This window comes from Equus przewalskii, chromosome 7 (genome assembly GCF_037783145.1).
Source record: "Equus przewalskii isolate Varuska chromosome 7, EquPr2, whole genome shotgun sequence".
Classification (NCBI taxonomy): Eukaryota; Metazoa; Chordata; class Mammalia; order Perissodactyla; family Equidae; genus Equus; species Equus przewalskii.
In genome coordinates, this window is record NC_091837.1 from 40,851,273 (window position 1) to 40,874,682 (window position 23,410).

General features: G+C 41.5%; 2 long non-coding RNA genes across 3 annotated transcripts in view; one reads left to right on the forward strand and one right to left on the reverse strand.

Annotated features, from left to right (window-relative positions):
- Positions 1-7,125, forward strand: part of LOC139084813 (uncharacterized) — a 77,931-nt gene extending 70,806 nt beyond the window's left edge. For both annotated transcript variants that reach the window (XR_011542591.1, XR_011542590.1), the window contains one exon: positions 6,867-7,125. This is a non-coding gene — a long non-coding RNA (uncharacterized lncRNA). The remainder of the gene's footprint in view (positions 1-6,866) is intronic.
- Positions 7,126-13,355: 6,230 nt separating this feature from the next.
- Positions 13,356-15,643, reverse strand: LOC139084815 (uncharacterized). The gene is made up of 3 exons (XR_011542593.1): positions 15,394-15,643; positions 14,717-14,798; positions 13,356-13,994 (listed from the first exon to the last, which is right to left on the reverse strand). It is a non-coding gene; the product is annotated as an uncharacterized lncRNA (long non-coding RNA).
- Between the last annotated feature and the right edge of the window lie 7,767 nt (positions 15,644-23,410).

The following is a 23,410-nucleotide window of genomic DNA, read 5'->3' on the forward strand; positions in this document are numbered from 1 at the left end:
CTTTTTACTGCCAAGTGAGGGTGGAGGTCCAGTTTCCCACTCAGCCTTCAGTGATACTCCAGGGTTCGGGGGGGCTTCATTATTGCTGGGGTGAGGTGGGGTCAGGCTTCTCCCTAGGCCTCTGCTGACAGACATCACCCTGGCTGGAAGTGAGAGGGCGTCTCGTTACTGCTGGCTACATGCCCTCTGCTGACACTGAGGGGAGACCAGGCTCACTGCCTTCAGGAGGTCATGGAAGTCCCGGCTTCCTACCCAGCCTCCCCTGACACCACCCTGGCAGGTGGCTGGACCACCATGAGCGCAGCAGACTGCCATAATGTAACTGGCCCTCATCTTTTCCCTTTTTTTACTTTAAAAATCTTTTGACATATACACAAAAGTAGAGAGAAGAGTGTAATGAACTCCGTATACTCACCATCCGAGTTCACCAGCTGTGTTTTGCCGATCTAGTTTCATCTGTCTCCCCCAAACTCTTTCTTGTTCATATATTTTACAGCAAATATCGTATTGTTTTATTTAGTAATACATACTTCACGTGGAATATAAAAAATCGTAATCTAGATTGAAGTTGTCAGGGAAGGCTCTCTGAAGAGGCGACATTGAGAACACATTAGAATGATGAGAAGGCTGTGTTCAGGAGCAAGCTCAGGTTAAAAACAAGAGTGAGAGGCAGAGAGAGAGAAAAAGAAGGAGAGGGAGGGAGAGCAAAGGGGAGAGAGACAGAGAGAGAGGGAGACAGAGGCAGGGAAAGAGGCAAGGAGAGAAAGGAAAAGAGAGAGAGGGAGAAGAGTGAGGGAGAAGGATATATATATACACACACAATTGTATATCTATATGTATGTGTGTGTATATATTCGTCATTATATGTATTATATATGTCATTATATATATGTCATATATATATGAGTCATTTTTTATTATTTATTTTCTTACCCCCACATCCACCCATCAACAAATCCTTTTGATTCCACCTTCAAAACAAATGTGGAATCTGAGCAGCCTTCATTACTTCCATTACTACTACTTTTTCCCAAGTCACCATCATTTTTCAGTAGACCACTACAGTAGTTTTCCACATGGTCTTCCACTGGACTGTAATCTCTATCAGAACAGAGACCTGTTTTGTTCACTGATGTACCTCCTGCACTTGCAGCAAAGCATGATGGATATTGATGCTCAGTCGGTTATTATTGAACAAATACATGATCTCTCTACTGTGATCAGCCAGAGTGATCTTTTAATGAGGTTCAAGGCACCTCTCTGCTCAATAAATACCCTTCAATGGTTTTGGATCACACGCTAAACTTAAAATCTGATTCTAAACTTACACTATCTGTTTACTGATTATCTCCCCAGCTCGTGTCCAACCAGCTTTCCCCTCGTACCCTCTACTCGAGCCATGCTGGTCCCCGTGGTGTACCTCAAATATGCCAAGCACGCTCCTATTTTATGGCTACACATGACTGTCCTTCTGCCTGGGACACTCTTTCCCCAGATCTTCACTTGGCTAGCTCCTTCTCATCGTTCTAGCTTTTGCTCAGTGTCTCTTCTTCCTGACAACCTTATTTTAGAGTGCCAGCTTAACTCATTACTCTTTTTCCTTTAACCATGATTTTTTTCTTCATGGCTCTTTTCACCAAAAAACATTTATTAGTTTACTTCTTTATTGTCTATCATATTCAGTAGAATGTAAGATCCGTGAGGCATCCATTTCTGTAACTCTAGCTTGACAAATATTGTTGAATGAAGGGATGCATTAATCCAGCAATATAACCTTCTTGCTTTACACTTGAGGACATTGAGGACCAGAGGGATGGGGTTACTTGCCAAAGTCTCTTGTTAAGTTGGTGCCTGGGTGGGGACTCCACTGCTATCCTCCAGCGTCCCAGTCCAGACTAAGTTTTACTACCTGACATTGTCATGAGGCCCTGAGAATTCGATTAATGCCATTCCCTGACTCTTATGAATACAGAGCTTGCTGCGTGTTGTTCTTTCACATCTTTAACAATAATGCAAACTGGCTGGCACTTCCCAGGATTTCCCAAAGCGGAGAGGAGGAGCAGAACACCTCTGCTGCTTTCTCCTCTGAAATAGAGACTTTGCAACGTCAGCCGCCGTGCATTGTTGGACAACAATATGTGTCTCAGAGGCAAGGAAAAGTTCCCACACTCTGTGCTTACCAGACGCCTGGCTGGTGAGCCCTGGTCTCCCCATTACTCCTGGGTTCCTTGTTTCTTTTTCCTCTTTCTTTGTTATGTCATCTATTCATGACTGGGGCAAGATGCCATGCTATTCTTTCTCAATTCTGGATCAGTCTGTTATTAGCTATTCTCCTTGGGTGCCCTATTCATGAAAACCTAGCCACCCCCAGTTGCAGTAGGTGAATTCCATGGAAAAGTGCAAGGCACATTTTTCCTGCTTGGTTTATGCTTTTCCTGTGATTCAGCGATCTCCAGAGGGAGCTCTTCATCATGTTACACCACCATGGCTTGTGTCTGCAGATCTAAGGAAACTAAGTCCGATCCAAATTTTGTGGACATTCTCAGGAAATGCTAAAGCTAAGTTACAGCAAAGTGAGTCTATATTGTGGGTTTGCCTGATCAATCTGTGGTTTTTAAGAGACTTAAAAATGGAAATGTTCTCGTGGTGAGAGCAAGTTGGTAGAAAAGCTTAAACACGTGATGCTCAGGTCACTTTAGGTTAAACTTTCATTCTTTTCCAGGCGTACCTCTCCCCTAGCTCCCCGATTCTAACACTTTCCCAGGATACTCTGATTTCTGGACATCAGTTTCACCACTCAATAAGTGGAGCTGAGTAACAACCAACATAATAAAAATCTGGTGTTTTGTATTGTGCTTTTAGTTATTTTTAGAAAGGCGCTGAGTCCAGGCACAGCATCCTCTCATCTGCAGAGCTTAAGTACAGGATGTTGGAAAGCGAGACTCCGATTCATTTAACACGTGTTTGATCCTTTGCCTGTGAAGTTGTATACTTTTTCCCCTCAGTTCAGGAGTTATATATATGTATATGTCTGTATGTACTCTGTGTGTGTGTGTGTGTGTGTGAATGAAATAACTGAATTGAGTCCTGAAATGTCTTTGTCAAATCATCAGATAAAGTGGAAACAGTACAATATTGTGATTAAGGGCATAAAATCTAGGCTTTGGAGCCAGAAAGACCTGGACTCAAACTCTGGTTGCACATCTCGCATGCTTTTTGATTTGGAAGAAGTTCCTTTTTCTTTCTGAGCCTTCATTTCCTTATATGCAAAATAAAGTTACTAATAATTTCAACCTCATAGGGTCAGCATGAGGGTTAAGTAATGTGTATGTGTATAGGAATGTATAAAATACTTAGTATAGTTTCAATATATTGTAAGTGTTTAATAATTATTAGCTATAATTATTAATGCAATGCACAGTGCCATAAAGCCTGGATATTTTAGAAAATAGAATAGAATAGAATTTCTATTATATTAGAATAGAAGATATGCATAGAATAGGAAATAGAATTGGATATTTTCCAATGTATCCCCTTCTCTTTAGAATTTCATTGGTGCTTCCAATCTCTGCCTAATTTCACATTGTCCCCAAAACAAACATCTCCAGATATGGTATGTTCATGGTGGCCCTTTGAAGGAAATCTCTTTACTGCGTGGTGGTCTTCTGGGAGTCCTGCAGGCACTCTTTTTTTTAAAGGACCTCAGGTCATATTTTTCTATTTTTTCCCTTAGCTCAATCTGTTTACGAGGATGTAGGAAGGGCACAAATTATTATGTGAGATTTATTTTCCCCATTCATCCTTGTAAATGAGTAAAATCAGCCTAAAATGCACATAATGGGCGGTAGGGAGAGAAAAGGAAGCATGAAAGAGGGTGGAGAGAAAAAGGCGTATGGAAATGGGAGTTTACTAGTTGGTGCTGAGTTTGGCTACTTGTAACAAATTCCAAATCATGGTGGCTCAAACAAGATAAACTTTACTTATCTTATGTAGAAAAAGTTCTGGGGAAGGTGGCCCAGGGTTAATATGGAACTTCCTGGTCTTCTATCACTGGACTCTTCCATAGGTCCTCTCTGTCATCCTTGGTGTGTGACTTTTGGCCCTAAGTTCTCTTCATGATCCACGGTAGCTACTTCAGTCTTCATGTCTACATTCTTGGGGACATGATAAAATAGATAAAATTCAGGATGCCCAGTTAAATTTGAATTTCAGATAGACAACAAATAAGTTTTTAATATAAGCATATCCCAAACTTCAAAAGATACACTTATACCAAAAAATTATTTGTTGTTTATCTGAAATTCAAATTTAACTAGACTTCCTGTATTTTTATTTGCAAATCTGGCAACGTAACACATGCTAGGTAGAAAAAGGAGGAAGGAGGAAGGCAGAAGGTCCAGGCTTGTTCCTCCCAGTTGACTGGGCCTCTTTTATAAACTTCCACCTTCATCTCTTTGGTCAGCTTCAGCTGTGAGGGAGAATGAATGAATGCCTACAAGAAAACTACGGCTCTGTTAGTAAGGAAGAAGGAGAGGATGCACATTAAATAAACAGGAGAAGTTGCCTCCATCAGAGGAATTTACCCCAGTGCTTTTGTCAGGTGGACGCCTGTGGGGATCAGACTCTCACAGCGTTTCAAACACTTTCTTAACTGGGGACATCTTAGCATCTTCCCTTCCACCTCTCCACTGCTCTCTACCAGGCAAGCATGTTAGATGCTCCAAAGTAAGAGCCTGAGGACATTGTCCATCTTTCTAGAAGCCTGCTTCAGATCCTTTTTGTAAGATAGAAATTAATAATAATAAAAAACACCTTAGGGATTGTTAGGAATGTCTCTAACTCTGGGGAGTGAAGACGGCATATTTTGGACGTATGGTTTTAGGCTCTGTGCTAAGTATGGATCCATTCCATATAGTTTTATCTTCACAGCATTTCTTGAGATATAAATGTAAAACACCAAAAACAATGACCTTAGAATAGTTTAAAATAAGCCAACAGACTTCAAAATCTAATGAAAAACAAAAATTGGACTTTCCAATCTGCCATACTCTATATTCTCTCATTTTTTTCATAATCAGAATTAATTTATTGTTAGAAAGTAAAGGAACTTTTATGTACCACAGGAGGAGGATATTCAATATGGTCAAAGGCAACACTAGCTAGCAAACAAGAAAACAAGCAAGCTTATAAAAATGTCTTTGAGCCCTTGGAAAGCTCTTATCTGCAAACAACCAGCTTTACAAAGAATTCTGGCAACAGATACAGAGCTGATACAGTAGTTTGGCAGTGAGAAATCCACAACGTAGCTTTGATATCGGGTTATACCAAACATTAGGTAGGACTAGGCAGCAGCAGTGGCTTAAGGGCAACCCAGTAGCACCCCTCCCTGATAAGTGGTGGCCCAGAAATAAACTCATAAATTGGGTCTGTCAGGAGGAGGAGTGTGGGGCTGATAGACTTGAAAGACAATGTCTAGTGGCGAAGCCAAGCAGACAGCCCACCTGAAGCATCGCTCTAAGAGGACTAGCTAGAGAAACAAACCCAGGTGCCTGCTTAGGTACCTGAGCACGCAGGTTGGAATGAAAGTGAGATGGAGCCTCCTGGGGGTTTGCTCAAGAGCCATAGTATAGTGAGAAGGACTTTTTATATTGTGCATTGAGCCTTTCCTGTGGGTGGGTAGATGCAGTTAAGAGGACTGTGCTGGTTTGGACAAGGGCCAAGGAGACACAGCATGGCGGAGAGAAGTAGGGTGATTCCAGCTTGCCTGGGACTCAGTCTCAGGACTTTCAGTGCAAAACTGGAACAGTCCTCATTCCCCTATGAAGAAAGAGGTGTTTGAAGTCACAGGTGGACTTTGGGCCTTTAGAGTGGAGAATCGCCAATTATCAGAGTTGAAAGGGATCTTAGAGGCTGGCCATGTAGGCAAAATTTTTAACTCAATGTAGATCTCTCTAGCCTATTCCCAACTGGCAATCTCTTCCTGAGCACTTCTGGATGGTTTGCCTTTTTAGCTATTATCATGCTATTGGAGAATTTTTGCGGTGGAAGGTTACAGTTTCTTGTTCTATTTATTTTGATCTATCTAGAAGAAAAGTCTCTCAGAAATTTCAGTCTCAGAAGAACTAAGCATCTCACTGTATTATACTCACTGTATTATAATTACTTAAATATCAACATCATAACAGAGATGCACTGGGAAGACAGCAGGGTTTATAGCCAGAAGATCTAGGTTTGAGGCTCAGCTCTATCATGCGTGAATTCTTTGGCCATGCCACATTAGGAGGCTCAGAGGGATTAGGTGCCCTGCTCAACATAGCGAAGCATTGCAACGACCTAGAATCCATGCCCCGGAAAAACCAAGCCCAAACTCTGATTTCCTCAGACTTCTTTGCCTTCTAAACTGTAATTCCCTTGAAGTGTTGGCTAACATAGTGCTAATGTTAAAATAGAAATCTGGGGGTCTTACTGATACTCTTCAAGCTATGATGATACCAAGGAATTTAAAGAGGCCCATGGCTTGATGACATATCTTTTTGGGTAAAAAAATGTGCATATTATTATTTTGCATGTGCAGCCCCGCCTGTAACTTCTCAGTTCATTTTCACTGCAGTCCCGTGACTGACACAGATGTTATTGCTCCCCAATTACAGTGTTTTCTGCTTGGAGGCATCTTGTCTTCTGTAATATATCATGAGCCAGAGCCCCAGTGCTAAACATTAGCTAGTAATTTATGACCATACCTTCCGAGGCAGAGAGGGCAGCCATAGCTCACTTTGGACTTGGAAAAGCACTTTAGGTTTTCCCTCAGCTCTTTTTTTCTCTTTTCTTTTTCTGCATTTGCTCATTACGATATCTTTTCAATTTAGGGATGGCCTGGATCCTGCCATGTAAATCAAAGAAGAGAGGGCCTGACTCAGCTGCCTAGCCTGCGTCACCTGGAACCCATTATGATACAGGATCATAAACACCTCCATTTTCCCTCCAGAGAGAGACCAGACCCACTGAAGTTAAGCTACCTGCATAAGAGTTGAGTGCGATCAGCTGTACTTAATCTTTAAATGTCCAACCCACTGATAACCTTTGGTTTGCTTTGATAACTGTGAAATAAATTCTCACTGCATCGGATGCCGGCATTCTGGTTTCTATTCAAGGCTGTGGTGCAGATGTCATGGAATCTTGGACTGGACAACAGTCCTTGGAGATCTCTGGGGCCAGTTACTGGCTTTTAGGCATTTAATTTCTAAGCCTCCCTCTGCCAACTCTAAATTTCTTCGGGGAATGCCATGGCATTTGTGCATCACCAAGCTTTAGGTGCTCTCTGGGGTGAGAACCATTTGGAGGTGGGAGAAATGGGAGAAAAAGAAAGACCCAGCAAATTCAAAGCTTCACAACATGGTATAACAGGAAGAACACTGTCTAAGTTTCAAGCATCTTGGGTTTGAATCCAACTCTTCTGTTCTCACCCTGCCTCAGCTTCCTAGCCGTGCAATCTTGGGAAAAGGATGTTAGCTCTTTTGCCCTTAGTTTTTCTCTTCTGTAAAGTGAATGGGAATGGTCAGTGCTTCTCAAACTTTCATGTATATGTGAAATTCTTGGAGATCTTGTAGATTTGTTGGGAGGATGAAATTAGTCTCTCTCTGTATGTATATATATATATACAGCTGTTAGAAGAATGGCTGACTCAAACACTCCGTAAATATTAATTTTATTACTATTTAACACAATATAATGAGAATTTCCCCATGTCATTTAAATAAAAACACTTCAGAAATATAACTTTATCTAGACTTTGAAATGTCCTCTTGTATGACTATACCTAGAATAATTTATTTATCCATTCTCCTATTCTTATCTATTATAATGCTGTTCTGAAAGTCTTTGTAGGTGATTCTTTGCCTATAGGTATGAATTTCCTACACATAGTAGGAGGTAAAACTAACAGGTTTCACTACGGTCCAACTACAAATCATTGGTAGTGATCAAATAAACTTCAATTTCATTTCAATTTAGCAAACATGTATTGCACACCTCCTGTGGGTCAGGCACTGTGCTGGGTGTTAGGTACAGAGTGGTAAAAAGACAAGCATGAACCCTGTCCTCAGGGATCTTACAATCTAGCGGCAAGATTGGACATTAAAAATGTAATTACAACCAAGCATGATGAGTGTTATGACAGGGAGAGTAGAGGGAGCACAAAGCAAGGGGACCTAATTCAGGACGAAGCGCCTTTAACCTGAGTCTTGATGGGTAAGGAAGAGTTATCCAACCAAGGGGAAGGGCAAGAGGCTGAGAGAATAGGAGGTACAGAGATAATTACTCATATTCTTCTGTTTATGTCTGAATGGCTTATTTCTTTAGCTCATGGCTGCTGTCTTAACTTGAGCCTGTTAGAACATCAAAACTCTTTTGAATCTATCAAAACAATAAATTATATTTCTTATTTTGTTCCTCCTTGAGCCAAAATCAGTGATAGTTTAAATAATTCTTGTAATGGACTAAAAGCCCCTAATGGGGCAACTAAATAGATGAGGCAGTTAAATAGGTTAGAACCAAATGTTGACTGGGTCACTTTCTAATGAAGCGATGACCATAATAGATACTAGTGGCAACATGTATGTGTCTTCAAAGCTATAAGGTAATAACGTAATTTAATTTTAAAAGTTAAAAGAATAATTATGATGGGAATGCCTATAAATAATAATTTACTGGGGTTTTGCCTTAGAAGATCGAGTAGCTTGGTCAGTGTGAGAGCTTCTATCACATTTGATTGCAGTACTGTCTTGTCACCATAGTGACGTAGCATCCAGACTTTGAATCTTCTTAGAAATTTGTTCCTCATCTATTGGGATAAATTCTAGCTATTGATGATCTTGGTTTTATGTGATTATGTATGCTTCATAGTTATTTAATCAATTTGAGGGTTGAATCAAACTGACTGGTAAATTTATGACTAATATTCACAAAAATTATAATAAAATGCAGAGTCGGGGTTCTCGATGTCCATGTGCACTCCTTTGATGATGTATTTCTGGAATTCAGGAACAGTCAAAGCTGTGATTTGTTATCTATAGTAGCTCGTGCTGGAAATGGAAGTGGGTAGAAGAGCTTGTTTCTGTTTTCTCCTCATCCTACATCATTCATTCATTCACCAGGAACCAAAGGGTGCTGTGGGCACAACAAAGAAAAGTAGGCACAGTCTTAATCTTAAGTTTATCTTTAAGTTGTAGAAATAAATTCAGAGTGAAATAAAGCTGACTGGGCTTGAGTGAGGATCATTGTTGGTGAGAACAGGATGTAAGTTTAAGTGGAAGATAATCGCTCTACCATTTAAATCTGGCAAAAGGTCAAAGAATATTTGATAGACCCTCATGGTAGACATTTCTATCATCACCTGGGAGCAAATTAATATTAAATACATCCAAGAAACACTGTAAGTACTTAGTATTGGGCTAAAATAATCTTAATTTATATTAATTTTTATCATAATTCTTCATACAAATAGTTTCACTCTGAATTTATATCATATTATGGAGGCATCGTGGAATAGCAAAACTGCATGGATTTCTTAAGTCATAGTCTATATACGTATATAGGTAGATATTCTTCTAAATTAGCAATTAAACTGTGTGTAAATTAATCAAGTGTATTATTCGAGCAGTTAGACTGCAGTCTGATATCTAAGAGAATATACAAGCTTGAAATTAAAAGTCTTTGAAATTGGCAAGTTAAAAAATGAATAATAATGTGTTGGTTAAATTTCAATGATTTAATAATCAAACCAAACTAAAAATTAACTGGCGCTGTAATTGATTTATATAGAAGTATGAGATCAAATCTGCCCAGTTTATTTTATTATACTCCCTCCCTCCTTTTGGTATCTAAAAATGGAACGAAGTCCCTTTCTCTGGATCCACTCCTCTGTAATCAAGCTCCTGCCCCCAACTGATTTAACCAACCTCCCTGCGTTACCAGCACGACCCTTTCACAGTCAGGCCAGGCCTTTCTGGGTTTTAGGACCTTCGCTTGCTCATTCCCACCTTCGTGCAGATCTCCATTTTCAGAGAGCTTATAATCTGGTAGAGAAGAAAGACATTAAACAAAGTAATTATCGTAAAGTGAGATGAGTGTTATATGAAATTTACAGGGTGCCATAACAACAGAGAACAGGGGAACCTAATCTGGCATTTCTGAGAAATGCCATTTATTCATTCAACAAATATTTGATGAACACTTAGTATGGGCCAGACATGTATTAGGCCTAGTTGGGTATTTAAAGGGAAATATAACAGACATGGTCTGTAAAAATGATGTTTAGGCTGGAACCTGAGGGAAGAGTAGGAAATAACTATGTGACAGGAGGTAGGAGAGGGAGACAACTTTCAGCAGCTAGCCAGAGGGCTGAGTGAGGGGTTAATGGCAGTGTGAGCTGAGTCCTAGCTGGCCCTCAGTTTCTGCATTGGGCAGCTGGGTAGATGGGAATGCCATTTACTGAAATGATGAATAGCAGGTTGGGGGAGTGAGGGGGTGAATATTCATTCATTTATTTATTCCACAGTTAATTATTGACTGTATCCTATGTGTCAGGCCCTGTTCGAGGCTTTAGGAATACAATGAACAAAAGGGACCAAAACTCCTGCCATGATGTAGCCTATAATCTAGTGGAGAGCAATTGACAATAAATAAACAAAGTATATGATATGTCAGATATTTACAAGTGTTATAAAGACAAAGACATTAGTAGGAGAGGATAAGGAATGTTAGGTCGAGGCGTGGGTTGCAATTTTATATAGGATTTTCAGAGATAGCCTTACCAAGAGGCGATAGTTGAACAGAGTCTTCAAAAATGTGAGCAAACAAGTGCTTATATCTGGAGGGAGAACAGACAGAGGAAAAGCAAGTGCAAAGGCTCTGTGATGGGAGCATGTCTGGCTAGCATGGCTAGAGTGGTCTGAGTAAGGTGGAGACTAGTAGGAGATAAGGTCATAGAAGTAGAAGGATGGAGACAGATTGAGTAGGGTCTTGTGGGCCATTATAATGCCTTAGACATTTCCTTAGAGCAGGATGGGTAGACACTGAAGGGTGTTGTGCAGAGGGGTGACATCTGATGTGTGTTTTAAAAATATCACTCTGACCAGGTTCATCTTTGGACATGTTGAGTTACAGGCCATCCCAACAGGTTATTCAAAGAGAATTGAATCATGTATCTGGATCTCAGGAGGTCTGCTAAGAGACACATGTGTGGGTCATCAGTGGTTGGGTGATAATGGCAGCCATAGAGATTGATGAGACCATCAAAGAGAGTGTACAGAATGCAAGGCACAGTGGTCCTGGGATGGTGCCCTGAGAGAGTTTCGAGAGGAGGAGGAGTGTGTGATGGGGGCTCAGCAGATAGTGGCATCAGGAAGCCGAGGGAAGAGCCCTGACAAGGATATAAGTAAACAGTGACTGAAACATGCCAAGAGGTCACACAGAGACAGAAAAGGGTCCATTGGATTAAATGGCATGGGGAACATTGATGGCCTTGGCAAAAGCAGCTTCATTAGAGTGGTGATGGGAATGATGGAGGAGGAAGGAAAAGAAATCGACGGAGTGAGGACTTCATCTCCAAGACTGGCTGTGAAGGGGAGCAGAAGATAGGGAAGCAGCTGAAGGAGGGGGTTTTGTGAGGTGAAAAAGACTCAGTATGATTAAGTGTTGATAACAAGAAGGTACCACTGAAGAGAAGGAAGTTTAAATTCCGGAAAGAAGGAGTGATAGATGATGTGAGATTCTTGAGAAGGTAGATAGGAGAGCATGAAATCCGGGCAGAGTGGAGAGATTACCTTCAGATGGAAGGAGAGAAACTTGAGGGAACAACAGAGGGATGGAAGAGTGGGTGCTGCTTGGTGAGAATGGGAAGACCTGGTAGTATTTTACTCACACACATGGGGTGACATGACCTTGGGGTGGGTCAGACATGGGAAGTGGGTGGCAACTACCAAGGCTACTGACCGTCACATGATAGAGACAGCAATTTCCCAACTGTCTCCCAGGAGCCCAAGAGGATGGACCTATTCTTGAGTGTGCCTTCTTTTTGCCTGCAAAATATCAGTTGACCATCTGACAGGATCTGGCCTAATATCATGGAAAGAAAGATCATTTCCATCCCATCATCTTGTTATGATTATTATTTCAGTTCAACATATATTTTGCAATAGTGCCCTTGCAGGGATTTGTCTTACATGCTTAAAAATTTTATTAAATTAAATATTTTTTTACGGAATTTTTTATTAACTTGGGAAACTTCTGACTAATTTGTTAGCTCTATTTATGATTCAGTCAAATGGAATTTTCCCAATTCTCTCTAAAACCCACTCAGAAAATAAATATAGCTTAGCACAGTCCATGTGCTTTTTTTTTGCTTCAGAGGATTTACTTCAACAGGTATAGGTAAGAAGAAATCTAAACTTAAATGTAAACTTGCCTTCATTTTATTCAGAGTGTTACTAAATATTTTAATTACTTGATCTGTATTTTTTATCTTTAATTTTCCCCTTTTAATGAATTTACTGAAATCAAATAATACGTTGCCACTTATTCTACGTGGGAGAATTACAAAGGATTTTTTCTTCTTGGAGAAATGGGGAAAAACATGATGTGAAATATACACTAACAACTTTTGATGATTTAACTCTATGCTTAATTTCAGAAAAAAACCACTTTAGGAGTGCAAGATAGCTGTTCACACTGATGAAACTGATCTTGCCAAACCCTTCCTAGCCTTGAGTCAAGTTAAAGTCCATTAACAAAGAATGGGGGTAAAAAGGAAAATTCATATTTAAAAGTATGGCTTCTTTTTTTTTCTCTGAAGAGATGTCTGTTATTTCCTTTTTGTCACTTGGTACAAACTATTGAATTAAATCACCTCAAGATAGATTGAAAATTTTTTCAGTGTGGTTGGCTTTAAGGCTTGATATTAAAAGGGAGCACGGAAAATGGTCACTCCCAAAGACCATTAGGTCTTTCTTTTAAGGGACTTTGTAACCACACCTTTCTCTTTCTTTTGGCTTCTTTGGGAGAAATTGTCCACACACAGCTCTTTTATCTCACGGAGTGTAATAATTAGGGAGAAGTTCTAGGGTACTGGGGTTACCATCTTGAAAGGATGTGTTAGGACCTGCCTTCTCAGGAAAGCACTAGAAGGAAGTTAACTGCTGACCTGCTTGTCTAAGCAGGAAGACTCGTGTCACTCTCAGAGAGATGTGTTGGTTCAACCAAAGTATTATTCACGGGAAGGAGACTGGAGGATCCAAAAATAGTTCACCCTTGAAGTGAAGTCATTGCCTTTTTAAGTTTGAAGTCACAGACACATAATTGGATTAATTAGTGTGTGGGGAGCCTTTACCTCTTAACATTTAGAAAATTATGGTGCTTATATTTCTGTTTATAGGATTTCAAGACTCCTCCAAAGTGGAAATCTGAAAAAAAAATTGGATTATAAATTATTTGGAAGTTTCTCTTTGTAGAACTAAGCAACATGTCAAACATTTCATATATCTTATGACTCAGGCACCCACTTAAAACTTTCTCCTCTTGCGTTTGATTATAAAAAGAGTCCTTGAATAGGAAAATGAAGACATTTGCTGGTTTCCCTGAAGCTTTAATCAGTTGATATCCGACAGGTGCTTTTATTTTCCTGGCCTTGAAATCTTTCTGGATGGGATGTGGGAGAAATATTTGCGAATGCCCTCTTAGTTAGCAAATAAATCTTTGTTCTTTTTGTTTTTTTCATTTCTTCTCTGTATTCTTAGCTCAGCATCCTCCCTTCAGTGCACACGCATATGCACGCCTCCAAAGTTCTTGTTCGTTTTCCTCCACCAAGGGCAGAAAAAAGCTTTCAGAAAGGGCTGACTGATTTGCAGCCACCCATCCGTGACATGACATCCGGGACACAGCCTGACACCCATCCATGACATGGCTCAGGACACAACCTGAATGTCTTCAGGTTCCATAGCCTGTGAGTACAAATGAGGTCACATAGCATTAACACGGGGCTGCTGCTGCCTGTAATGGTTTACACTTGAACCATACAGTGCCCTGCGAAGCTCCCCTGTGCATTCCTGGCAGCTACCAGGGCTGTCTTGTATTTACCGGATTGCATCAGTGCAGCTGGGGGCGGCCCCCTCCGGGCTCTAGGTGGTCTACCCGGGCACTTGCTATGCTCAGCTGAGCTCCATCCAGTGCTCTGCTGTTTCGCTCGCCATTCCTCTCTGCCAGGCAGAGCCCTGCCCTAGGCTAGAGGCTGTCATGCAATTTTCTTTTGGCTTTTCCCCTCTAATCCCATTTCTTCAGAGCAGATCAAAAAGCTCAGTTAACAAGGTTGGGTGGAAAACCACGTCTCCAATTCTCTGCTTCTGTGCAGATCACAAGAACCTTTTCTTTCTTTTTAGTCTAATTCAAAAGCCCTAAGGCAGAGTAAACTCTTGCGAAAGATCAGAATCCCAGATGAGGCTTATATGGAACACCTTGATACAGTAATTTCTCAGCCTACTAAGGTACAACATGAATTGAAATGAAACAAACATTTCTTGAGCACCTACTTTGTGCTCTGCACTGTGCTAGATACTCATCTTTATTACATTTAATTCTTACAGCCCTTTGTATTACATTGTTTATTGTTATTCTCATTTTAGAGATGGGAACACTGAGGCTCAGAGGGAATAAGGAATTCACTCACCAAAGATCACAGAGCTGATAAGGGTGGAGTTCGGATCTGGCTCTGGGGTCCATGCTCACCCTCCTGCACACTGCCTTTCACTCTGCAAAATAAGTTACTTTCATCACAGCAAAATCAGCTTAGCTTTTAAGAAGAAAAACTGCTCTAAAATGGACATAACTCGGGGCCAGCCTGGTGGCTGGGTAGCTCTACTGGTTAAGTTCATGCACTCTGCTTCAGCGGCCTGGGGTTCGTGGGTTCGGATCCTGGGTATGGACCTGTGCACCACTCATCAAGCCATGCTGTGGCAGCGTCCCGCATACAAAATAGAAGAAGATTAGCACAGATGTTAGGTCAGGAACAATCTTCCTCACCAAAAAAAAAAAAAAATAAGACAACCTGAATTTTCTGTAAACCTAAAACTGATCAAAATAAAGTCTATTTATTAAAAAAATATATAAACACTCAGCTAAAGTGGGTTAAGTAGTGTGTTAATATATCATCATCATTATCACTATTACTTTAGTTATTAACAAGAATAAATGACATAATTCATGTGGAAGTGCTAAGAAAGCACCACATTATTATGTGAAGATTACAATATGAGAATGAGGAAGGAGTTACCTTTTTATGCAGAATTTATACTATCCTAGTCTTCTAAGTAGGTGGGATGTTTGTATAGCATGGTGAATCTTTACCTGCTAGATGAGTAAACAGAAACTCAGACTTTGCGGCTGCTGATGTGACACTTTTCACCAACACAAAATTGTCTTAAAGGATTCTTTCCGAGGAACTCAATATTTGGTAGAAGATCTTTTATTCTTGTTCCAGAAGCCAAAACTCTTGAGTTGCCTTTCTGTTGAATGAAACATAATATGAGAGAGTTAATCTTGCAATAGTTCCTGTAACTGTGACTTGGGGAAAGGAAGGGAGGGGAGCTTTACAGACAACCCTCAACCACAGAGAATGCATGTGTGAGGGGGGAGGCGGCAGCCTGTGCAGAGACTGAGGTGTGGGAAGGACGCTTGGAGGCCATCTCTGGCCAGACAGGGCTGCCTTCCTGAGGAGGCACGAGTCTGGTGCTCAGTATTGGTGATTCTGTTCCATTACTAACTGAGCGCTGTTAGGCAGGAAGCTGTTTCACGTTTCTGTGGAAAATATTCTAGTTTTACTTTCTATTTAACTTCCTTTGGAACGAGGAGGGATGAGGGATATCTTTACCCTTTAGAGCTCCGAAGGGGCTTTCCAAAGCCGTATCCTTTCTAATTCTTAAACAAGGTAACATGTTGTTGTTCATGCTTTTTTTGCTTTGGCAGATAGAAAACATGATTCAAAGAATAAATGACTCAGAGCTGCTGCTGGAACCCGGGCAGCGGTAGGCTGAATGCCTCCCTCCTGAGATCCAGGGCTCTTTCATAAATTTGGGAGCGCTTCCTCTCCTCCGTACACCCTTGGCTTTAGTGGGTGCTAAAACACCATATTGAAGGCAATTATAGCAAAGTGGTAATATTTTTCAGACGGCACTTAAGAGACGTGGCTAAACAAAGGGAAAACCAGAAAGCACTAAAAATGGGGCACCTTTCTAATCTCTCAGCCTTCTGCCAATAGCAGCCCCACTGTTCTCCTAATCTCTCAGTTCAAAGAAGTTGTCTTTGACTACATCCCCTCCGTGTTTTGCCCTATATCACTGGTCCTAACTGATGTCACGGAGGGAACGTGGCAAGTATGAATGCTGTCCTGGGCATTCAGTTCAATGGTTAACAATATGGCGCTGACTGTACTATGGTACTGTCACTGTTTTTGACTGCTTTTATGCCAGGGCAGATATAAACTGTATTAGAACAAATATGCCTGGATTGGGAAATCCCTGACTATAAGGAAGAGTAGATGACAGACACTTGACAGAAATTGGAATCTATATCTATACCTTTCTGGTCTATACAGAAAACCGTTTTGACCACTAGGTCTGACACATCTGCAAAGATGGTGGTGGAAATAAAATCACTTCTGACACTGTAACTTTCCCTCACTGGTTTAGAACCAACACAGTAAGAGAAACGTTGAACGCCCAACAAAGTAGCAATTCAAATGAATCCAACAAGAACAGGAAACCAAGTGGAAATCCAAATATAAGCTGTACCCTAAAGTTGCCATCAATAATCCCTGAAGTGAGAACAATGAAATTGGAATATTGTTTGGATTGCCCTCCCACCTGATAACTGAACCAGGAATCAGCCTATTTTCATCATTTCTAGTTCAAGAGCTAATGAGATGGAGAAAGTCCAACAGAAACTGGGCAATGACGTTTGCTCCTTTGTCAATGACAAAATCGTGTAGCAATTTCCTGGCCTGCAAAAACATCCCAATAAATCTCCTCTGTATACCGTTAGGAAGAAGTTGTGTGGAACTGGGTGGACTTCAGAAGACTGCTAACCTTGGGCGGCTCTGCTATTATCCTGCTCTTATTGCTCACTGGAAATTTCAGCGGAATCGCTAAGTAACAGGAGACTAGGTTCAGGGCCATAAATCTCTGAAAGATGCTTGCTGACATCCATGGTGCTCTGCAGAGCGAATTTACCAAGGTCGGTCTTGCCGAGCTTCCTTTCAGTTGGAGGCTAGAGCTTACTGTCAGGCCCAGAGCCAGGCTCTTAATCATCGAGGAAACCAGAGGGTGAGGGGTGGGGAGGCCGTGAAAGGTAACTTTAGGCCTGGACCCAGTGTCACATGGAGCCTGAGAGGAAGCCCTGGGCAGAACGATAGCCCTTTGGGAGCCCCCCCACCATGGCTGACAGCCTTCTGTGCACCTGCTCCTTTAGCCTTATTACTCAGTCCTCAGGGGACTTCCCACCATTCTTTGAATTAAATATAAACTTCTGGCCACTGTCTTCAGAGTTTTCTCGTCATACTTTAAACATCTGCACATATCTTCCGTTCACTCTCGGATCTAACCACTGTGGTCTTCTGAGATCTGCATCTGGCTTTCTCCCTCCTAAAGCTTAGTCACCCGCTGATGGAATGAATGACTGAGTTCTTTCCCTTTGAATTAGTCGTGGGTGACAAAAATACCAAAGGACAGGAGAGACTAGTACCGGCCAAACACATATTTGGGAGCCCTTTTGAAGCAACAATGGGAGAGGGGATGAGAATCCAGCCAAGGTAAGGAATCCAGCCAACAGGGAGATTGGGCTCACTCTACCTGGGGAGGTAGGACGGGGTCTTGGAGCTGCTGAAGAGTTGCAATGGGAAGATTGGGGACCCTGGAGCCCTAGGTTTATGGTTTATAAATACTGACGTGTTATTCCATTTGCTCCTTACTGCAGTGTCATGTGATAGACAAAGCAGGCATTATCATTCCCATGTTTTAGGTGATAAACTGAGAATTTTCAGACTTTACAAGACCTTAGCCAATAAGTCTGAATCCCCATCTTGTGATCATCAGCTATATCTATTTTGTGCCAGAGGTTAGCAGTTTCTTTTGTAAGGGCTCAAGTTGTGAATATTTTAGGCTATGTGGGCCACATGGTTTCTGCAACTACTCAACTCTGCCACTGTAGTACACAAGAATCAATCGACATCCATAAATGATACAGAAACAAATGGGCATGGCCATGTTCCAATAAAGCCTTATTTATAAAAGTAGGCAGTTGGTGGATATGGCCTGTGGACCATAGTTAGCAAACCCCTGTCCTATGATATAAAACTGTAGTTGACCTTATGTCAAGAGTAAGGATTCATAGGCTATTAAATACTTTTGTAAATTTCAATTTTCAAAATGTAGACATTAAATAATGGAGCGTAAAGGAATACAACCTAACCTAACGTGATTTAGATAACAAGGAAAGAACACAGGAATATTAGTCAAGGTGCAGTTTACTTCAGAGTGAGATGGCAAGAACTCAGGAGATACCCACAGCAGATAAGGGAAGTAGATGATGCTGATCAGTTCATTTTCCAGGTGCCTCTGCGGTGGAGTGCCCTGGGAGCCCTGTGGATCTTTTCTCAGCTCTCTGCCTTACTGGAGTCTTGGTTATGCTTCAGCTGAGCTGTAAGCCTGCATTTTCTACTCTGAGCACTTCTCCCAGAAGCTGTCATCTCCCTTCTGACATGACAAATATCCTGGAACTTGCTTCCTGGAGAGAAAATGCAGGCTCTTCCCTGAGGTCAAGACCAGAAGCCTCGGCAGGGAAGAGGTGTGGGAGACTAGATAGAAACAACTTTGCCTTCTTCCCCACTTCTGGCTTCAGCCCGATGACCATAATATTTGGTGACACTTTTCCTGTTTGCCTGGCTGGCTAGCTCTGCCATTAAGCCTAGAAGGGAATATAGAGAAATCCTAAGACTAGAACTAACTCTTTGAATGCTGTGAATTCTATTTTTACTCAGAAAAATGGACTTAGCAGGCATCAGGAGTCTCAAACTCCTTTTACGGTCTTCAGTGTACCTTTCCTCTTATGTCTATTGCTCTCTGCTGTTTCTGTCACCTATGATGTTCTCCCTTCATCCAATCCCTTCCTCTCTACCTAGCCAATTCCTGCCCATCTTTAAGGCCCAGCTCATGAGGGAGTCGCTGCCGCTGTCATGGAGCGTTCTCTGTTTAGTCCTTTACTGCCTATACCACTCATTTAGGATTTTATTTTGTGCTGCTTTATGATCTCTCATGTTAATTAACTTTTCATGTATGTCTTGTTCTGCAAGGATGTCAGCTACTTGAAGGCATTGGCTGGGTTTTAAGTTATCTGTACTTTCCAGCACAGTGCTAGACTCAGTAAACACCTGTTAAGTGGGCTAAACCCATAACTATGATCTTTCAATGGGCCTCTAACCTGGAGGTTCTCTTCTTTCAGTTTCTTACTGTCTCCTTAGTGTTAAAACTCTGTTATTGGCTGGCTCTTGTGGTTTGTCACTGTTCTCTTCTCTCTCAGAACTTGATGGAAGTTTCCTCAGGGGCAGGTTGGAAGACATGAGTGACAGCACATGTGAAATGATCATGTTCCATGGATCCTCACCTTGTCCAGGTCTAATCAGTGCTCTGTCAAACCCATGAGAGCAGAGACCATGTCTCACAATTAGACCGTGTCTCACATTATATTTCCTCCATTGTCAAGTGCCTGGCACACGGTAGATACTTAATAATTATCGGTTGAATGAAAGAACCAGTGAATGACTGTTATCTTGAATTGGTCCTGGGGAACTCCCTTGCCCTGTGGGGAGGGAGTTGATAGTCAAGAAGTGTGGGGATGGCCTTAGTTGTCACTCCGTGTCAGAGCATCTCAGCCCCTTGGAATTCTACTCTCACACGAGGCCTATCAGACATGCAGGTAGAAGGTTTGATGGCCGACCCCAACCTACTGAATTCCTATGGACCAGATAAGCATTGTTCTCCCAGCAGGTAACGAACAGAAATCTAACAACTAAAGTCACTCTTTGAGGCCATGCCTCCTAATCTAACCCGCCAGAGCTTGCTTCATAGCTCACCGACATGTGTTTCCCATTTTTATCTACCACAAGTTTGGAAATCCCTCCACAGAGTGGGTGAGTCACACGTGCGGTGAGCGCTCAGCGGTGACCATTTACTGGTTTGATTATTAAGGCAAAACCTGATTTAAGGGCCCAGATGGTGTAGATACAGCCACCTTATTATCCGTATGGTAAAATATTTCATTTTCCTGAATAGCACTTTAACAGAAGTATTTTTCTCTTTGGGGCCTTTTGTAGTAATGCTCTAAAGAAAAGGCTCAGCTCTGTTTGTTTAATTAGCTCTTATGCATATTTACCACAAGGTGGCAGTATAGCAGCCTCTACGTGTCTGTCAGTGATGTGGATGTTTTTTAAATTGAGATAGTGGGGAGATATTTCTTCCCCGTTAAGTTTCCAAAATCTAAAATCACGTCCCTATGACCTAATTTGTAGGTAAGCAGACTTTCTAATTAAACTCATACACACGTAAGTGCAAATGCTTGCACACTCACAAATATTCTCATATACAGCCTGTCCCATATGACATGATGAATATCCTATAGATTCATCTATATTTGTCCAATATTTAATCATACCTGAGTCTATGTATGAATAGTTGAGCAATCTCTTGTGTAAGTAGGAAAAAAAATCAATTAAAACACTTGTTAATGCAACTTTTAAGGCAGTATACAAAGAATAACCCATTTCAGGGGTGGTATTATTATGGTAGACGTGATGTCTTAGTAGTTCTGGGCTGAGATGGGGAGGGAATCCATGGAAGGATGGTCTACACGGGGCTAGAAGGGAGAGGTGCAGAGGGAAGTTATCATCTTTTGGCTACAAACATTTACTGAGCACAAATTGACCTTTATTTTATTGTCTAAAAGCGGGTCCTTGCCTTTTAAGAGCTTAAGATCCAAGGTTATAAACAGCAGAGAAAAAAACCAGCAAACATGTGAAAAGACAAGATACGACCATTATCTGAGAGGAAGGAGGGAAGGAAAGAAGAAGGAAATACTGATTTTATATGTTTTGTCAGGGGATGAGTGAAGATAGTAGAAACAAGCAGTATGGAATGGTCAAAAGGTCATGAGACTGATGAGAAGGAGCCCCGGTCCCTGCCTCAGCTCTGCCCTCCCCATTCTAGGGCACCTCAGTTTCCTCGGGCGACTGGAGGTAGTATTTGGACTTGGGGCTTGGAAGCATTAACAGAAACATGTTTTGTCAACAGTTGATGTTAACGGGTATTCTTAAAAAGGATTTCTGTTGAAATACATTTGAGGAAAGCAAATTATTGTATTGTATCTCATTCTCTCCCCTACCCCTCCAAGAGTCATAATGTATGTCACACGTTAGAGGCCTGGAGGGAGGAAACTGCCTTAACTCTGTTTAACTTGCGTTTCAAATTCAACTTAACCATTAAACACAAGTCCTCCCTCCACCACAGCCCAAGAGGCAACAGTTAATATCATAGAGAATATTGATGATCTTTGGTAGATAATTTGGGAACCACTGAATTAAGCCCTTAAAGCTTGTTCTAGCTCTAAGAATCCAGATCAGAGGTTCCAGGAGGGCAGGGAACCACGTCTGACTTATTTACTCCTCACCCCTAGTGCTTGGCATGGAGCAAGTGACCAATAACGTCTGCAAAATCGATGAATGGACTGTGGCACTACAGATTTCCCCCCTACTCTCCTCCTAGGAAGCATGGGCTATGTCTAGCCCCATTCTGAAGTAATGTACATATCATATTAGAGCAACTCCAGCTAGAGAAAGAGACAAAGACTTTTTTTAGTTTAATAACACAGGGGGATTATGCTGAGTCATTCTTGGCAATGTGAAAGTGTGATTGTGTTGAAGCTATTTGACCCTAATAGGATTGGTTTTCCATTTCCTCCTCTGTTTTCATGAGTGGAAGTCTTATCCAGACCCATCTAGAAAAATAAAATCAGGTGGAAGGGAATGACTGACAACCCTATTCTAGAGATCAAAGAGAAGACAGGAATCCCAGGATGGGGGCAGAATTGGAGGTTTTAAAAACACCAAGAGGCTCATGGTGGTGGCGGTTGAAGAGAGTTATTTTGCCGAAGGGGGAAGCTCCCGGAAGGATGGGGACATGGTGACCAAGTGGTTGGCCCCCGAAATTAAGAAAGAAGTTTGAGGAGTTGGTAGAAGGAGCCGAATCAGGTAGAGGAAGCACTCCATGTGCTGGTGAAACTCTGTATGGATTACAATGGGCATCTCCAGTCAGGAGGAAACATCTCGTGGGGGTTTCTAGATTTTGTGTATGTGAGTATTCAGTTAAAAGTAAAACTTTTCTGGGCTGGCCCCTTGGCCGAGTGGTTAAGATCGTGCACTCTGCTGCAGGCGGCCCAGTGTTTCGTTCATTCGAATCCTGGGCGCGGACATGGCACAGCTCATCAAACCACGCTGAGGCAGCGTCCCACATGCCACAGCTAGAAGGACCCACAACGAAGAATATACAACTATGTGCTGGGGGACTTTGGGGAGAAAAAGGAAAACTAAAATCTTTAAAAAAAAAAAAAGTAAAACTTTTCTCAGGAACTAGACCATACTGTTCTGTTATTAAAGGCATAATAAAGGAAGAGAAAAAGTGCTAAACAGCCAACTCTACCAACAGAACAAGTGCTGTAGAGTGGATTTCAACATGCACCCACCCCCACCCAAACATTTCTGCTCCCTCCTATGCACTCCTTTGGTTAGGAGCAGCACTGGGAGGCACTTGCCAAAATGCAATATGTACCCAGAGGAGCAATAACACAGTGGCCCCTTAGTGGTTGTATTCATATTGCAAAGACCAGGGTCGTAGGAAACAGAAAACAGGTAAATTTTGTTGCGGAAAAAGAAGAGAAGCTTCTCTTGTGAGGTGTGGGGCAACGCTGCAGGATTGCACCACGGGGGCCCTGAGAATCAGGAGTCAGGGCTGCGGGTGCCAAAGCTGGAGGAGGACCCCAAATATAAGATGTGGGAGACACCAAATGTACGTTTTATCTACCTCACAATTTTGTTCAGAGCAGACATAAAAAGAGACAATGTCAGGAAGAAAACGAAAGGTCTTGGAGGACAGCCCAGGCCTCTCCATTTCTGTTCTACATCAACTGTCCTGTTCTCATTAAGTGATTTATCTCTAATAATAAAGTATCAATGTTTATAATTATTAAGTATTTCTACAATATTTACATTAAACATTTATACAAATATAGTTGTAATCATTTAGAAAGTAAGTGAAACTAAAGT